Here is an 18,995-nt window from a genome sequence, read left to right as displayed (position 1 = left end):
GCTACAGTACAGACAGAGGGATCTATATTTATACTTGGCAGAACTAATTACATACTGACATAATCGTCGGTATTGCTTTTGTTATAAATATTTCTATTTCGGAAGAGAAGCTTTGTATTTGGTCAAGATGTCGAAGAAGAAGGTCCCTTACATACTGGTTGTATGGAGTAAGATGTGGAGACGACGGTTTGAAAGCGGACAGAAGTAGGAAGGGCGTCCCTTACCTTAGCGATCGCTACCTCGCGAAGTGGCAAGTGTGTCAAATGTCCGGCGTGGCAAATGTCCGGCATTCGAGGGAACATCTAGAACTGCAGCGGACCGTAAATGGAACAGCAACGCTCCAGCAGATCACAGTGAGCGGGAGAGGACCACAGCGACAATGCCTGGTACCACAGACAGGATTCCAAAGGCACGAAACCGAAGATGGAACACCCAGGAGCGTGTCTGGCTGGCGCGGACAGCAAAGAGAACACCCAGGACTGCACCGGACGGAAAAGGGAACAGCAATGCTCCAGACGATAGCAGCGAGCGGGGGCGGACAGCAGAGGGAGCGTCTGGTGGAGGGGGAATGCCACAGGCATAAATATTGAGAAGACGCAAGAAATCCTCACGCTCTTCCCCATTGCAGAGGAACAACGAGATGGCAACAAGCTGTACACCTAAGCAGACAGCCGCCCACACCGCCAGTGAGAATGGCACATGGGTGGGCCTGCTAACGCAAACAGGCGACGTCGGAAGGCACCAGACCGCCGAGAAGTCGAAGATGCTGCAGTGGCAGAAAGCGGCTCACGAGACGACAGCAGCAGAGAAGAACCACACGCATCCATAGAGGCCGCGCTGAAAGAAGCTGAAACGCGTTTCGAGATCGCACTGCATGCGGAGATGGAAGCTGCCTGCCTCATGCTGCGGGAGGTATTCGAGAGCAAGCTGCGAAGGACGCGGTGGCGGTACAAACGGAATCACAACCGTTTGCTGCAAGAGACCAAGCCGTGCAGACAAACCGAGCCACGCTGATCGACCAAGAAGTGATGACGAAAGAAGTCATCACAGACGCCACAGACGTCATTGACCTCGAGATCATGGAAGAAATGCCCAAATCGTGAAGAGCGAAGCAAGGATCAGGTAAGCTGGCTGGTATACCGACCAATCGAGAAAAGAATAGAGGAAGAAGTTCGCTACTGGAGCGAGGAGGAGGAGCGACGTCGAAGAAACGGAAACTACTCCAAATACTGCAGCAACTACCGCTACTGACTGGTAGTGGAACACCAGGGACAAGAAGAAACAACAACCAAAGTGGCAACACCAGCAGCTCTGGCCGGGTTTTGCAGGTTTTCCTTAGGCCGTAAGGTGAATACCGGTGCTGTCCCCCGAAATTCCTGCAAATAAAAGCCGCACGGGATTAGCCGAGCGTTCTCAGGCGCTGCAGTCATGGACTGTGCGGCCGGTCCCGGCGGAGGTTCGAGTCCTCCCTCGGGCATGGATGTGTGTGTTTGTCCTTAGGGTAATTCAGGTCAAGTAATGTGTAAGTTTAGGGACTGATGACCTTAGCAGTTAAGTCCCATTGGATTTCACACACATTTGAACATTTTTTTGCAAATAAATTCCCAACTGGGAGATATAAATACCCCCCCCCCCAATTTCCATTAGCACACATGCAAACAAGTAAAATAAATTAACCAAATGATCTCTCCTGTACACCCTCGGCCGAAAAACAGCAAAGGAAGCTCTAGTAAGGCCCGCCTTCCCCCTATGGGAGGGAATGAAATGTGCTAAAAAAAAAAAAAAAAAAAAAAAAAAGAAACTCGAGGAGTAGTCTCAGGTCGCACCTGATGAAGGTAACGAGTTACGCTACCGAAATATCGTGCAAGTACGACGCTGATATCCGGCAGTACACCCGACAAGCCAAGATGTCATTAGATCGCCGGGAAAGCCTGAAGAATTACAAATTACATAATGATGAGAGACAATCTGCCGTTTGTAAGTGTAACTCTGTTAACGAATCACTTCATGGACATACAATTCAGCATTTAGATAATGAGATTCAGTCACCTCTATATACGAGGTGCATTCAAGTTCTAAGGCCTCCGATTTTTTTTTCTAATTAATTACTCACTCGAAATCGACGAAACTGGCGTTACTTCTCGACGTAATCGCCCTGCAGACGTACACATTTTTCACAAGGCTAACGCCATGATCCCATGGCAGCGGCGAAGGCTTCTTTAGGAGTCTGTTTTGACCACTGGAAAATCGCTGAAGCAATAGCAGCACGGCTGGTGAATGTGCTGCCACAGAGAGTGTCTTTCATTGTTGGAAAAAGCCAAAAGTCACTAGGAGCCAGGTCAGGTGAGTAGGGAGCATGAGGAATCACTTCAAAGTTGTTATCACGAAGAAACTGTTGCGTAACGTTAGCTCGATGTGCGGGTGCGTTGTCTTGGTGAAACAGCACACGCGCAGTCCTTCCCGGACGTTTTTGTTGCAGTGCAGGAAGGAATTTTTTCTTCAAAACATTTTCGTAGGATGCACCTGTTACCGTAGTGCCCTTTGGAACGCAATGGGTAAGGACTACGCCCTCGCTGTCCCAGAACATGGACACCATCATTTTTTCAGCACTGGCGGTTACCCGAATTTTTTTTGGTGGTGGTGAATCTGTGTGCTTCCATTGAGCTGACTGGCTCTTTGTTTCTGGATTCAAAAATGGCATCCATGTCTCATCCATTGTCACAACCGACGAAAAGAAAGTCCCATTCATGCTGTTGTTGCGTGTCAACATTGCTTGGCAACATGCCACACGGGCAGCCATGTGGTCGTCCATCAGCATTCGTTGCACCCACCTGGATGACACTTTTCGCATTTTCAGGTCGTCATGCAGGATTGTGTGCACAGAACCCACAGAAATGCCAACTCTGGAGGCGATCTGTTCAACAATCATTCTGCGATCCCCCAAAACAATTCTCTCCACTTTCTCGATCGTGTCGTCAGACCGGCTTGTGCGAGCCCGAGGTTGTTTTGGTTTGTTGTCACACGATGTTCTGCCGTCATTAAACTGTCGCACCAACGAACGCACTTTCGACACATCCATAACTCCATCACCACATGTCTCCTTCAACTGTCGATGAATTTCAATTGGTTTCACACCACGCAAATTCAGGAAACGAATGATTGCACGCTGTTCAAGTAAGGAAAACGTCGCCATTTTAAGTATTTAAAACAGTTCTCTTTCTCGCCGCTGGCGGTAAAATTCCATCTTCCGTAAGGTGCTGCCATCTCTGGGACGTATTGGTAATGAACGTGGCCTCATTTAAAAACAATGCGCATGTTTCTATCTCTTTCCAGTCCGGAGAAAAAAAATCAGAGGCCTTAGAACTTGAATGCACCTCTTATGTGTGTGTCCCCTGGTTGCTACCCAATGTAGTGCCGTTTTGCTGTCACTGCTCGAGTATTACAACGCCTTCCCTGACTTCGCACATTCTCACTGAACTCGCCACAGGGGCACTGACATCATCAGCAGACAAATTTTTGTCTATGCAAAGCAACGTTTAACAGAAGTACTATCCGCTGTAACTTGTATTATTGTTAACAAATTACATAATGATGAGAAGCAATCTGCCGATTTCAAGTGGAATGCTATTAACGAATAACTTTATGCAGGTACAATTCATTAGCTACTAAATGAGATTCAGTCACATCTGTGTGTCCCCTGGCTGATGCCCAGTGTAGGATATTTTTGCTGTCACCTCTCGAGTATTACAAGGGCCACTCCAAAAGAAATGCACACAATTTTTTTTTAAATCCATCTTTTATTCTACAAATGGGTCAAATGGCTCTGAGCACTAAGGGACTTAACTACTTTGGTCATCAGTCCCCTAGAACTTAGAACTACTTAAACCTAACTAGCCTAAGGACACCACACACATCCATGCCTGAGGCAGGATTCGAACCTGCGACCGTAGCGGTCGCGCGGTTCCAAACTGTAGCGCCTAGAACCGCTCGGTCACTCAGGCCGGCTTTTTATTCTACATGTTTGAAAGTTTTATAGTGTGCAGATATATCCTTCGGGAACAATATTTTCATTTTTTCACATAATTTCCATCCCTCTCAACTGCCTTACGCCATCTTGGAACCAGTGCCTGTATACCCGCATGGTGAAATTCTGGACCAACCTGTTGGAGCCACTGTTTGGCAGCATGCACAAGGGAGTCATCATCTTCAAACCTCGTTCCACGAAGAAAGTCTTTCAGTTTCCCAAAGAGATGATAGTCACATGGAGCCAAGTCAAGACTGTATGGCGGGTGTTTCAGTGTTGTCCATCCGAGTTTTGTGAGCGCTTCCATGGCTTTTTGACTGACATGTGGCTGTGAATTGTGTGCAACAGCAAAACATCCCGCTTTTGCCGATGTGGTCGAACACGACTCAGTCGAGCTTGAAGTTCCTTCAGTGTCGTCAAATATGCATCAGAATTTATGGTGGTTCCACTTGGCATGATGTCCACAAGCAAGAGTCCTTGAGAATCGAAAAACACAGTAGCCATAACTTTTCCAGCAGAAGGTGTGGTTTTGAATTTTTTTCTTGGGTGAATTTGCATGATGCCACTCCACTGATTGCCTCTTCGTCTCTGGTGAAATAGGATGGTGCCATGTTTCATCACCTGTCACAGTTCTTCGAAGAAATTCATCTCCACCATTCTCGTACTGTTCCAAATGTTCGCTGGATACCGTTTTTCTCGTTTCTTTGCGAGCCACTGTCAACATTCTGTGAACCCTCCTGGCACAAACCTTTCAGTATTCTGCAAACACTTCCTCCCCTATCCCAACGTAGCGTGACAATTCGTTCACTTCGATGCGTCTGTCAGCAGACACCAATTCGTTAACTCACTGCACATTGTCTGGAGTGTGTGCAGTACGAGGCCTGCTGCTGCGAGGACAATCCCCAATATTGTCGTGCCCGCTTTCATCACGTAACCTGCTTGCCCACCGACTAACTGAACTGCGATCGACAGCAGCATCTCCATACACCTGTTTGAACCTCTTGTGGATATTTCCCACTGTCTAGTTTTCACAGCACAGGAATTGCTTGACAACACGTTGCTTCTGACGAATGTCAAGTGTAGCAGCCACCTTGAAGACATGCTGTGACGGCAACACTCACGGGAGCAGGTTGAACTAAGTTTGAAAACAAGCGGGAAGGATGTATGTACACACTGTACAACTTCCACACATCCAGAATGAAAACTCAATTTTCACGAAAATAGTGTGCATTACTTTTGTGGTGACCCTCGTACAACGCCTACCGTGACTTCACACGTTATCACTGAACCGCCACAGGGGCACAGATAACACCACCAAACTACTTGTAATTTTAGTCTATAGGACGCAAAGATTAACAGAAGTACTATCCGTTGTAATTTGTATTACTATGAAACAAACGACATAATGATCAGAAGCAATCTGCCGTTTTTAAGTGGGACTCTGTTAACGAATCACTTCATGTACATACAATTCAACATTTAGAAAAGGAGATACAGTCACCTCTATGTGTCTCCTACCTGCTGCCCAGTATAGGCCTGTTTTACTGTTACCCTCGCGTATTACAACGCCTACTGCGACTTCGCACATTCTCACTGAACTGCCACAGAGCACTGATATAGTCACCAGACAAATTTTTGTCTTTGCGATGCAATGTTTAACAGAAGTACTATCTACTCTAACTAGTACTATTGCTAAACAAATTACATGATGATGAGAAGCAATCTACCGCTTTAAGTGGAACTCTATTAACGAATCTCTTCATGCACATACAATTCAACATTTAGTAAATGAGATTCAGTCACCTCCGTGTGTCTTCTGGCTACTGCCCAGTGTAGGGCACTTTTGCTGTTACCATTCGAGTATTACAACGCATACTGTCTCTACGCATGTGCTCACTGAACCACCACTATTGCTGTAACTTGTTTATTGTTAAACAAATTACATAATTCTGGGTAGCAATCTGAAGATTTTCAGAGGAACTCTGGTAACGAATCACTCCACGCACATACACTTCAATATTTTGTAAATGAGATTCAGTCATCTCTATGTCTCTATGTGTCCTCTGTCTGCCGCCCAGTGAAGGGCCGTTTTACTGTTACTTCTCGAGTATTACAACGCCTACTGTCATGTCATATGTGGTCACTGAACAGCCACAGTGGCACTTACATATTCACCAGACAAAATTTTGTCTATTATTATCATCCACTGTAACTTACATTATTGTTAAACAAATTACGTAATTATGAGAATAATCTGCCGATTTTATGTGGAACTCCATTTACGAATTTATTTACGCTGGTACAATTGACAAGATACAAATTGAGATTCAGTAAAGTCTGTTTGTCCCATGGCGGTTGCATAGGGAAGCACCGCTTTACTGTTACCTCTCGAGTATTACAAAGCCTACCGTGACTTCGAACGTTCTCACAAAACCGCCACAGAGGCGCAGACATTATCACAAAAAAAAATTTTGTTTATGGCATGCAGCGTTTAACATAAGTACTATCCGCTATAACTTTTATTATTTTTAAACTAATTACATTACGATGAGAAGCAATGTGCCTTTTTTATAAGGAACTCTGTTACCGAATCAGCTCATGCACATACAATTCAACATTTAGTAGATTAGATTCAGTCACATCCATGTTCCTGAATGTCCCCTTGTTGCTGCCCAATGGAGGCCCCTTTTAGTGTTACCTCTCGAGTATTACAAAGCCTACCTTGACATAGCACATTCTCACTGAACTGCCACAGGGCACTGACATCATCACCAGACGAAGTTTTGTCTATGCGGTGCACCGTTTAACACAAGTACTATATACTGTAACTTGTATTATTGTTAAACAAATTACGTAATGATGACAAACAATCTGCCGTTTTTAAGCGGAACTCTTTTATCGAATCACTTCATTCACATAAAATTGAACATTTAGTAAATGAGACATGGTCACCTCTGCATTTCCCCTGGCTGCTTCTCAGCGCAGGGCAGTTTTACTGTTCCCACTTGCGTATTACAAATTCGTCTGTAATTTCACATGAGCTCTCTGAACTGAAAAAGGGGAACGAACATAGTCACCAAATAAAATTTTCTCTATTATTATTATCCTCTGTAAACAAATTACATAATTATGAGAAGTAAACTGCCGATTTTAAGTGGAAGGCCGATAACGAATCACTTCATGCCGGTACATTTCAGTATCTACTAAATCAGATTCATTCGCTTCTGTGTGTCCTTCGGAGGTCGCCAAATGTAGTGCCGTTTTACTTTTACCTCTCGCGTATTAATACGCGTACCGTGACTACGCACATTCTCACTTAATTGCCACAAAGCACTGACATAATCACCAGACAAAATTTCTTCTATGCGATGGAACCTTTAACAGAAGTACTATCTGCTGTAACTTGTATTATAGTTAAACAAATTACATAATGATGGGAAGCAATCTGCCGTTTTTAAGCGGAACTCTGTTATCTAATCGCGGCACACACAAATAATTCAACATTTAGTAAATGAGATTCAGTCACATCTATGTTTCTGTGCGTCCCCTGGCTGCCGGCCAGTGAAGGGCAATTTTACAGTTACCCCTCGAGTATTACAACGCCTACTGTAATGTCACATGTGGTCACAGAACGGCCACAGTGTCACTGACGTTCACGAGACAAAACGTTGTCTGTTATTATTATCCACAGTTACTTGTAATATTGTGAAACATATTGCGTAATTATAAGAAGTAATCTGCGGGTTTTAAGTGGAACGCCGTTAACGAATCACTTCATGCAGGTACATTTGAGTAGCTACTAAATTAGATTCAGTCACCTCTGTGTGTCCCCTAGCAGCTGCCCAGTGTAGAGCTGTTTTACAGTTACCTCTCGAGTATTACAGCGCCTACTGTAATGTCACATGTGGTCACAGAACGGCCACAGTGTCACTGACATTCACCAGACATACTTTGTCTGTTATTATTATCCACAGTTACTTGTAATATTGTTAAACATATTACTTGATTATTAGAAGTAATGTGCTTTTTTTAAGCGGAACCCTGTTATCGAATCACTTCATGCACATACAATTCAAGATTTATCAGGTGAGACTCAGCCACATCTGCGATTCCCCTCGCTGTTACCCAGTGCAGAGCAGTTTGACTGTTCTCACTCGAGTATTACATATCCTACTGTCGTTTAACGTGAGCCCGAAGAACTGAAAAAGGGACACTGTAATATTCACCAAACAAAATTGGTCTATTATTACTATCCTCTCTAAGCAAATTACATAATTATGAGAAGTAAACTGCCGATTTTAAGTGGAAGGCGGTAACGAATCACTTCATGGGGGCACATTTCACCATCTACTAAATCAAATTCAGTCGCTTCTGTGTGTCCTTCGGAGGTCGCCCATGTAGCGCCGTTTTACATTTACCTCTTGCGTATTACTACGGATACCGTGACTTCGAACATTCTCGCTGACCTGCCACAGGGCACTGAGAAAATCACCAGACAAAATTTCTTCTGTGCGATGCAACTTTTAACAGAACTACTATCTGCTGTAACTTGTATTATTGTTAAACAAATTACGTAATGATGGGAAACAATCTGCCGTTTTCAAGCGGTGCTCTGTTATCTAATTACGCACACACATACGATTCAACATTTAGTAAATGAGATTCAGTCACTTCTGTGTGTCCGCTGGCTGATGCCTATTGTAAGACGTTTTTAGTGCCACCTCCTCTGTATTACAACGCCTACCGTGACTTCGTACGTTCTCACTGAAACGCCACAGGGGCACAGATAGCATCACCAAATTAATTTTGGTCTATGTGATGCAAAATTTACAGAAGTACACTACTGGCCACTAAAATTGCTACACCAAGAAGAAATGCAGATGATAAACGAGTATTCATTGGACAAATATATTATACTAAAACTGATATGTGATTACATTTTCACGCCATTTGGGTGCATAGATCCTGAGAAATCAGTACCCAGAACAACCACCTCTGGCCGTAATAACGCCCTCGATACGCCTGGACATTGAGTCAAACAGAGCTTGGATGGCGTGTACAGGTACAGTTGCCCGTGCGATTTCAACACGATACCACAGTTCATCAGGAGTAGTGACTAGCGTATTGTGACGAGCCAGTTGCTCGGCCGCCATTGACAAGACGTCTCCAATTGGTGAGAGATCTGGAGAATGTGCCAGCCAGGGCAGCAGTCGAACATTTTCTGTATCCAGAAAGGCCCGTACAGGACCTGCAACATGCGGTCGTGCATTATCCTGCTGAAATTTAGGGTTTCACAGGATCGAATGAAGTGTAGAGCCACGGGTCGTAACATATCTGAAATGTAACGTCCACTGTTCAAGGTGCCGTCAATGCGAACAAGAGGTGACCAAGACGTGTAACCAATGGGACCCCATACCATCGCGCCGGATGATACGCCAGTATGGCGATGACGAATACACGCTTCCAATGTGCGTTCACCGCGGTGTCGCCAAACACGAATGCGACCATCATGATGCTGTAAACAGAACCTGGATTCATCCGAAAGAGTGACGTTATGACATTCGTGCACCCAGGCTGGTCGTTGAGTATACCATCGCAGGCGCTCCTGTCTGTGATGCAGCGTCAAGGGTAAAAGTAGCCATTGTCTCCGAGCTGATTGTCCATGCTGCTGCAGACGTCGTCGAACTGTTCGGGCAGATGATTGTTGTCTTGCAAACGTTCCCATCTGTTGACTGAAGGATCGAGACGTGGCTGCACGATCGGTTACAGCCATGCGGATAAGATGGCTATCAGCTCGACTGCTAGTAATAAGAGGCCTTTGGGATCCAGCACGGCGTTCCGTATTACCCTCATGAACCCACCGATTCGATATTCTGCTAACAGTCATTGGAACTCGACCAACGCTAGCAACAATGTCGCGATACGATAAACCGCAATCGCGATAGGCTACAATCCGACCTTTATCAAACTCGGCATCACAACAACGTTTCACCAGGCAACGCCGTCAACTGCTGTTTGTGTATGAGAAATCGCTTCGAAACTTTCCTCATGTCAGCACGTTTGTGGTGTCGTCACCGGCTCCAACCTTATGTGAATGCTCTGAAAAGCTAATCATTTGCATATCACAGCATCTTTTTCCTGTCGGTTAAATTTTGCGTCTGTAGCTCGTCATCTTCGTGGTGTAGCAATTTTAATGGCCAGTACTGTACTATCTTCTGTAACTTGTATTATTGTTATACAAATTACATAATGATGAGAGGCTATCTGCCATTTTTAAGCGGAACTCTGTTATCGAATCACTTCATGCACATACAATTCAAGATTTAGCAGGTGAGGCTCAGCTACCTCTGCGATTCCGCTCGCTGCTACCCAGTGCAGAGCAGTTTGACTGTTTTCACTCGAGTATTACGTATCCTACCGTCAATTAACGTGAGCCCGAAGAACTGAAAAAGGGACACTGTAATATTCACCAAACAAAATTTGGTCTATTATTACTATTCTCTCAAAACAAATTACATAATTATGAGAAGTAAACTGTCGATTTTAAGTGGAAGGCGGTAACGAATCACTTCATGGCGGTACATTTCACCATCTACTAAATCAGGTTCAGACGCTTCTGTGTGTCCTTCGGAGGTCACCCAATGTAGCGCCGTTTTACTTTTACCTCTCGCGTATTACTACGGATACCATGACTTCGAACGTTCTCACTGAACTGCCACAGGGCACTAAGAAAATCACCAGGCAAAATTTCTTCTGTGCATTGGAACTTCTAACAGAACTACAATCTGTTGTAACTTGTATTATTGTCAAACAAGTTACATAATGATGATAAGCAATCTGCCGTTTTTAAGCGGAACTCTGTTATCTAATCGCGGCACACACATACAATTCAACATTTAGTAAATGAGATTCAGTCACATCTATGTTTCTGTGCGTCCCCTGGCTGCCGGCCAGTGAAGGGCAATTTTACAGTTACCCCTCGAGTATTACAACGCCTACTGTAATGTCACATGTGGTCACAGAACGGCCACAGAGTCACTGACGTTCACGAGACAAAACGTTGTCTGTTATTATTATCCACAGTTACTTGTAATATTGTGAAACATATTGCATAATTATAAGAAGTAATCTGCGGGTTTTAAGTGGAACGCCGTTAACGAATCGCTTCATGCAGGTACATTTGAGTAGCTACTAAATTAGATTCAGTCACCTCTGTGTGTCCCCTAGCGGCTGCCCAGTGTAGAGCTGTTTTACTGTTACCTCTCGATTATTACAACGCCTACCGTAATGTCACATGTGGTCCCAGAACGGCCACAGTGTCACTGACATTCACGAGACAAAACTTTGTCTGTTATTATTATCCACAGTTACTTGTAATATTGTTAAAGATATTACATAATTATAAGATATAACCTGCCTGTTTTAAGTGGAACGCGGTTAACGAATCACTTCGTGCATGTACAATTCAGTAGCTACTAAATGAGATTCAGTCACGTGTTTGTATTCTGTGGAGGTTGCCCACTGTAGTACGGTTTTACTGTTACGTCTCGAGTATTACAACGCCCACCGTGACTTCTCACATTCTCACTGAACTCGCCACTGGGGAGCGGACGTCATCATTAGAAAATTTATTTCAAAGCAATGCAACGTTTAAGAGAAGTACTATACACTGTAACTAATATTATTGTTAAATAAGTTACATAATTATTAGAAGAAATCTGCCGATTTTAAGTGGAACTCCATTAAGGAATCTCCTCATGGACGTACAATTCTGTAGCTACTAGATGAGATTCAGTCACCTCTGTGTGTCCCATGGCGGTTGCATAGTGTAGGTCAGTTTTACTAATATCTCTCGAGTATTACAACGCCTACCGTGACTTCGCAAGATCTCAACTAACCGCCACAGTATCACTTACATCATCACCAGACAAATTCTTGTCTATGAGATACACCGTATAACAGAAGTACTATCCGCTGCAACTTGTATTATTGTTAAACAAATTACATAATGATGAAAAGCAAGCGGTCATTTTTAATCGGAACTCTGTAAAGGAATCACTTCATGTACATACAGTTCAACATTTAAGAAATGAGATTCAGTCCCCTCTGTGTTTCTGTGTCTCCCTTGGTTGTTACCCCGTGGATGCCCGTCTTACTGTTACTTCTCTAGTAGGACAACGCCTACCGTGACTGTGCACATTCTCACTGAACTGCCATAGGGCACTGACATAATCACCAGAAAAATTATTGTCTATACGACGCAATGTTTAACAGAAGTACTATCTGCTGAAACTTCAACTATTATTAAACAAATTACATTATGATGAGTAGCAATCTGCCGTTTTTAAGAGGATCTCTGTTAGCGAATCACTTCATGCACATAGAATTCAACATTTAGTAAATGAGATTCAGTCACATCTACGTTTCAGTGCATCGCCTGGCTGCTGCCCTGTGTAGGGTGGTTTTACTGATACCAGTCGAGGATTACAAGCCATTCTGTCACTACACATGTGCTCATTGAACCGCCGCAGTGGTACTGACATATTCACAAGACAAAATTTTGCCTATTATTACTATTGTAGTAACTTGTATTATTTTTTAAGAAATTACATAGTTATGAGAATAAATCTGCGGATTTTAAGTGGAACTCAGCTATCAAATCACATCATGCACATAGAATCCATTATTTAGTAAATGTGATTCAGTCAGCTCTGTGCGTCCGCTGGCTGATGCCTAGTGTAAGACTTTTTAGTTTCACCTCTCGAGTATTTCAACGCCTACCGTGACTTCGTTCGTTCCCAGTGAATCGCCACAGGGGCACAGATAGCATCGCCAAACTAATTTTGGTCTACGTGATGCAAAGTTTACAGAAGTACTATCTTCTGTAACTTGTATTATTGTAAACAAATTACATAATGATGAGAAGCAATCTGCCGTTTTTAAGCGGAACCCTGTTATCGAATCACTTCATGCACATACAATTCAAGATTTATCAGGTGAGACTCAGCCACATCTGCGATTCCTCTCGCTGTTACCCAGTGCAGAGCAGTTTGACTGTTCTCACTCGAGTATTACAAATCCTACTGTCATTTCACGTGAGCCCGAAGAACTGAAAAAGGGACACTGTAACGTTTACCAAACAAAATTTTGTCTATTATTATTATCCTCTGTAAACAAATTACATAATTATGAGAAGTAAACTGCCGATTTTAAGTGGAAGGCCGATAACGAATCACTTCATGCCGGTACATTTCAGTATCTACTAAATCAGATTCATTCGCTTCTGTGTGTCCTTCGGAGGTCGCCCAATGTAGTGCCGTTTTACTTTTACCTCTCGCGTATTAATACGCGTACCGTGACATCGCGCATTCTCATTGAACTGCCACAGGGCACTGACATAATCACCAGACAAAGTTTTGTCTTTGTGATGCAACGTTTAACATAAGTACTATCTGCTGTAACTTGTATTATTGTTAAACAAATTACATTGTTATGAGAAGAAATCTGCAGATTTTAAGTGGAACTCCATTAACAAATCACTTCATGTAGTGACAGTTCAGTAGTTACTAAATGAGAGTCACTTTTGTGTGTCCCATGGCGTTTGCATAGTGTAGGAACGTTTTACTGTTACCTCTCGAGTATTACAACTCCTACTCTCATTTGACATGTGCTCACTGAACTAGAAAGAGGCACTGCCATATTCACTAAACAAAATTTAGTCTATTATTATTATAATCTGTAAACAAATTACATATTTATGAGAAATAATCTTCCGATTTTAAGTGGAACGCCGATAGCGAGTCACTTTATGGAGGTACAACAGAGAAGTTCCCAAATGAGTTTCAGTCACCTTTGTGTGTCTCCTGGCTGCTGCCCAATGTAGGCCTACTGTCATGTCATATGTGGGGAATAATCTGCCAACTTTATGTGGGACTCCATTAACGAATTTATTCATGCAGGTACAATTGACAAGATACTAAATGAGATTCAGTCAAGTCTGTTTGTCCCATGGCGGTTGTATAGCGAAGTGCGGTTATACTGTTACCTCTCGAGTAACACGATTCCTACCGTGACTTCGCACGTTCTCACTGATCCACCACAGTGCCACTGATATTCAACAGACCAAATGTTGTCTATTATTATAATCCACAACATATTATATTACTGTTCAACCAATTACATAATTATGAGAAGATATGCCGTTTTTAAGCGGAACTCTTTTATCGAATCACTTCATGCACATACAATTCAACACCTAGCAGGTGAGACTCAGTCACCTCTGCGTTTCCCTTAGCTGCTTTCCAGTGCAGGGCTGTTTTACTGTTCCCACTCGACTATTACAAATCCATCTGTAATTTCACACGAGCTCACTGAATTGAAAAAGGGGCACTGACATGTTCACCAAACAAAGGTTTGTCTATATTTATTATCCTCTATAAACAAATTACATAATAATGACAAGTAATCTGTGATTTTAAGTGGAACGTCGATAACGAATCACAGCATCCCAGTTCATTGTAGTAACTTCTAAATGAGATTCTGTCACGTCTGTGTGGCCTTTGGCTGCTGCCCAGTGTAGGGCTGTTCTACAGTTACCACTCGAGCATTACAACGCGTACTGTCATTTCACATGTGCCCACTGAACCGCCACAATGTCACTGACATATTGACCATAAATTTTTTTCTGTTGTTAATATCCACTGTAACTTATATAACTGTTAAACAAATTAAATAATTATGAGCAGTAATCTGCCGATTTTAAGTGGATCGCCGTTAACGAATCACTTTATTCAGTTACAATTCAGTTGCAAATAAATGAAGTTTAGTCACGTCTGTGTGTCCCTCGGCGGTCGCCCAGTTTAGGACTGTTTTACTGTTACCTCTCGAGTATTACAAAGCCTACCGTGAATTCGCATGTCCTACCGCCACAGGGGCACTGACATCATCACGAGAAAAACTTTGGTTTGTGCGATGCAACGTTTTCCGTCAGTTCAAACATGCTCACTGAGCCGCCACCGCGGCACGCACATCATCACTTGTCCAAATTTGTGTTATGTGACGGAACGGTTGTCACAAATATTATCTGCTGTAACATGTATTACTGTTAAACAAGGAAGTAATCTGTCGTTTTTAAGCGGAACACCGTTAACGAAGTACTTCATGCTTGTACAATTCAACAGGCAGTAAGTGAGATACAGTCTTGTATGTGTGTCCCCTGACTACTGTCCAGTTCATGACAGCCTTTCTGATTTCACTTTCATTTTACAACCTTTCCCATCACTTCAATCATGTACATCGCACGCAACTCTAAGATGACCCCATAGTCGCAACAATTAACTTCCTCGTCACGTATCATTGTTAAGTTAATTATATAATTATGAGAACCAGTCTGCCAAGGATTAGTGTATCACGTTTGCCAAAAGGCACAGTGCAGGTGCGTTTCAACATTCAGGAAACGAGATAGATTGACACCTCTGTGATTCTTGACTGGTGCCCAGTTCAGGAATGTCTCGAAGATTTTATAAAGCCTGTCGCCTCTTCATACATTTACACTGAACTGCCACCAAGGCACTCACATCATTACCGCCCTGACTTTCAACTATATGATGTTTCGTTTCAGAAAAGTATTATCTGGTGTAACACGTAGTACTGTTATGTAAACCATATAATTATGAGAAGCGATCTGCTGATTTTTAGCGCAACACGTGTACAAAACGCTATATATATGTACATTTCGACATTCAGTAAAGGAGGCTGATTCTCGGTTCTGCGTCCCTTGATTGCCTCCCAATGCAGGACGAACTTTCGGATTTCACTTTCATATTAAAACGCCTACCGGAACTTCATGCGTGTACCCTGCACTTCCACAGAGGCCCTGAAGTCATCACCAGCCGAGACCTCAGCTGTAAGATTCCCCAGTCCACACAAGTATTATGAGCTGCAACACGGATTGCTGTTAGCCATACTACGTGATTATGAGAAGTAATCTGCAGATTTATAGCAGACCATCGTTAACAAATGGCAATGTGAAGGTATATTTCGAAGATACATTCATGCGTATGTGTCCTTTGAGTGCTGCTCAATGCAGGACTGTCTTCCAGATATCACTCGAAGATTAGAACGCTTACCGCCTCTTCATACGTGTACATTGCTCCACAACTGAGAACCTCACATGATCAGAAACCCAAACTGCAACTATAAGATGCCCCATTTCACACAAGTATTATCAGCAGCAACACGTATCACTGTTAAGTGTTCTTTCATGATTACGACAATCAATTTGCCAGATTTTAGTGTAATACCGTTAACAAAAGGGAATGTGCAGGTAAATGTCAGCATTCAGTAAACGAGATACATTGACGTCTCTCTTTTTCTTGACTGGTGCCCAGTGCAGGTGTGTCAGCAATATTACACACTAATTTTACAGCGCCTACCTTCACGTCACACGTACACACTGCACTGCCACAAAGACTCTCACATGATCATCAGCACGAACTACAACTGCAACCGTTAACACAAGTCTTGTCTGGTTTAACATTTATTACTGTTTAGCTTATTGCATAAAGACAAGTAATCTGCCGAATTTTAGCGCACCACAGTTAACAAAAGGCAATGTGCAGGTATAGTTCGACAGTCAGTAAATGAGATGGATTCACGTCCGTGTGCCCCTTGAATGCTGCCCAATGTAGAATGATCTTCCAGTTTTCACTTGAATTTTACGACTCTTACCGTCGCTTCACGCAAGTTTAACTTACAGTCATTGAAGCGCTGACATCATCACCAACCCAAACTACATGTACATGATACACTGTTCGATTAAGTATTAACTGCTGTAACACGTATTACTGTTAAGGATATTACGTAATTATGAGAAGCAATCTGTTGACTTTTAGCGACATACCACTGACAAAAGGTTGCAGGTACATATCAACATTCAGTAAACGATATACATTCATGCCTGCGTGCTGTAATTTTACAGCACTTGTGTCACCTCATGTGTATAACGCTGCGCCGCCACAGACACACTCACATTTTCACCACGCCAAATCTCTATTACAGGCTACCTCAGTCCACAAAAGTGTTATCAGCTGTAACACGTATCACTGTTAAGGAAATTACATAATTATGAGAATCAGTCTACCGTGTTTTAGTGGAACGTACGTAGTGAACAAAAGGGAATATGCTGGTACAGGAAACTTCACACGTGTATAATTCAGCACCATCGAGGCACTCACTTTACCACAAGTGTAAACTACTATTATACGATACTGCCGTTCACACAAGTATTATCTGCTACAAGCAAATTACATAACTATGACAATAAAACTGTCGATACCTAAAGGAACACAGTTAGCAAAGGGGAATAGGCAGGTACATTTCAACATTCGGGACAGAGAGACACGTTTCCACCTCTGTATTTCTTGTCCAGTGCAGGAATGCTTCGAAAATTTCACTCGAGATTTACAGCACATGCTCTCAGTTCACCCGTGCACACTGTACTGCAACAGAGTCACTGACATCTCCAGCCCAAATTTAAGCTATACGATGCCACCGTTCTCAGATTTATCAGCTGGTGTCTTAAGCGAATCACATATGTATGAGACACAGTCTGCCGATATTTAGTGGTACTCTGTTAACAAAAAGGAATTGTTGTTCAGATCTTCAGTCCTGAGACTGGCTTGATGCAGCTCTTCATGCTACTCCATCCTGTGCAAGCTTCTTCATCTCCCAGTACCTACTGCAGCCTACATCCTTCTGAATCTGCTTAGTGTATTCATCTCTCGGTCTCCCTCTACGATTTTTACCCTCCACGCTGCCCTTCAGTACTAGATTGGTGATCCCTTGATGCCTCAGAACATGTCCTACCAACTGATCCCTTCTCCTAGTCAAGTTGTGCCACAAGCTCCTCTTCTCCCCAATTCTATTCAGTACCTCCTCATCAGTTATGTGATTTACCCATCTAATCTTCAGCATTCTTCTGTAGCACCACATTTCGAAAGCCTCTATTCTCTTCTTGTCTAAACTATTTATCGTCCACGTTTCACTTCCATACATGTCTACACTCCATACAAATACTTTCAGAAACGACTTCCTGACATTTAAATCTATACTCGATGTTAACAAATTTTTCTTCTTCAGGAGCGCTTTCCTTGCCATTGCCAGTCTACATTTTATATCCTAGCTACTTCGACCATCATCAGTTATTTTGCTCCCCAAATAGCAAAACTCCTTTACTACTTTAAGTGTCTCATTTCCTAATCTATTTCCCTCAGCATCACCCGACTTAATTCGACTACATTCCATTATCCTCGTTTTGCTTTTGTTGATGTTCATCTTATACCCTCCCTTCAAGACACTGTCCATTCCGTTCAACTGCTTTTCCAAGTCCTTTGCTGTCTCTGACAGAATTACAATATCATCGGCGAACCTCAAAGTTTTTATTTCCTCCCCATGGATTTTAATACCTACTCCGAATTTTTCTTTTGTTTCCTTTACTGCTTGCTCAATATACAGATTGAATAACATCGGGAATAGGCTACAACCCTGTCTCACTCCGTTCCCAACCACTGCTTCCCTTTCATACCCCTCGACTCTTATAACTGTCATCTGCTTTCTGTACAAATTGTAAATAGCCTTTCGCTCCCTGTATTTTACCCCTGCCACCTCCAGAATTTGAAAGAGAGAATTCCAATTAACATTGTCAAAAGCTTTCTCTAAGTCTACAAATGCTAGAAACGTAGGTTTGCCTTTCCTTAATCTTTCAACTAAGATAAGTCGTAAGGTGAGTATTGCCTCACGTGTTCCAACATTTCTACGGAATCCAAACCGATCTTCCCCGAGGTCGGCTTCTATCAGTTTTTACATTCGTCTCTAAAGAATTCGCGTTAGTATTTTGCAGATGTGACTTATTAAACTGATAGTTCGGTAATTTTCACATCTGTCAACACCTGCTTTCTTTGGGATTGGAATT

The sequence above is a fragment of the Schistocerca serialis genome, chromosome 3 (genome assembly GCF_023864345.2).
Source record: "Schistocerca serialis cubense isolate TAMUIC-IGC-003099 chromosome 3, iqSchSeri2.2, whole genome shotgun sequence".
NCBI classification, from domain to species: Eukaryota; Metazoa; Arthropoda; class Insecta; order Orthoptera; family Acrididae; genus Schistocerca; species Schistocerca serialis.
Note: the sequence above shows the minus strand (reverse complement) of the source record.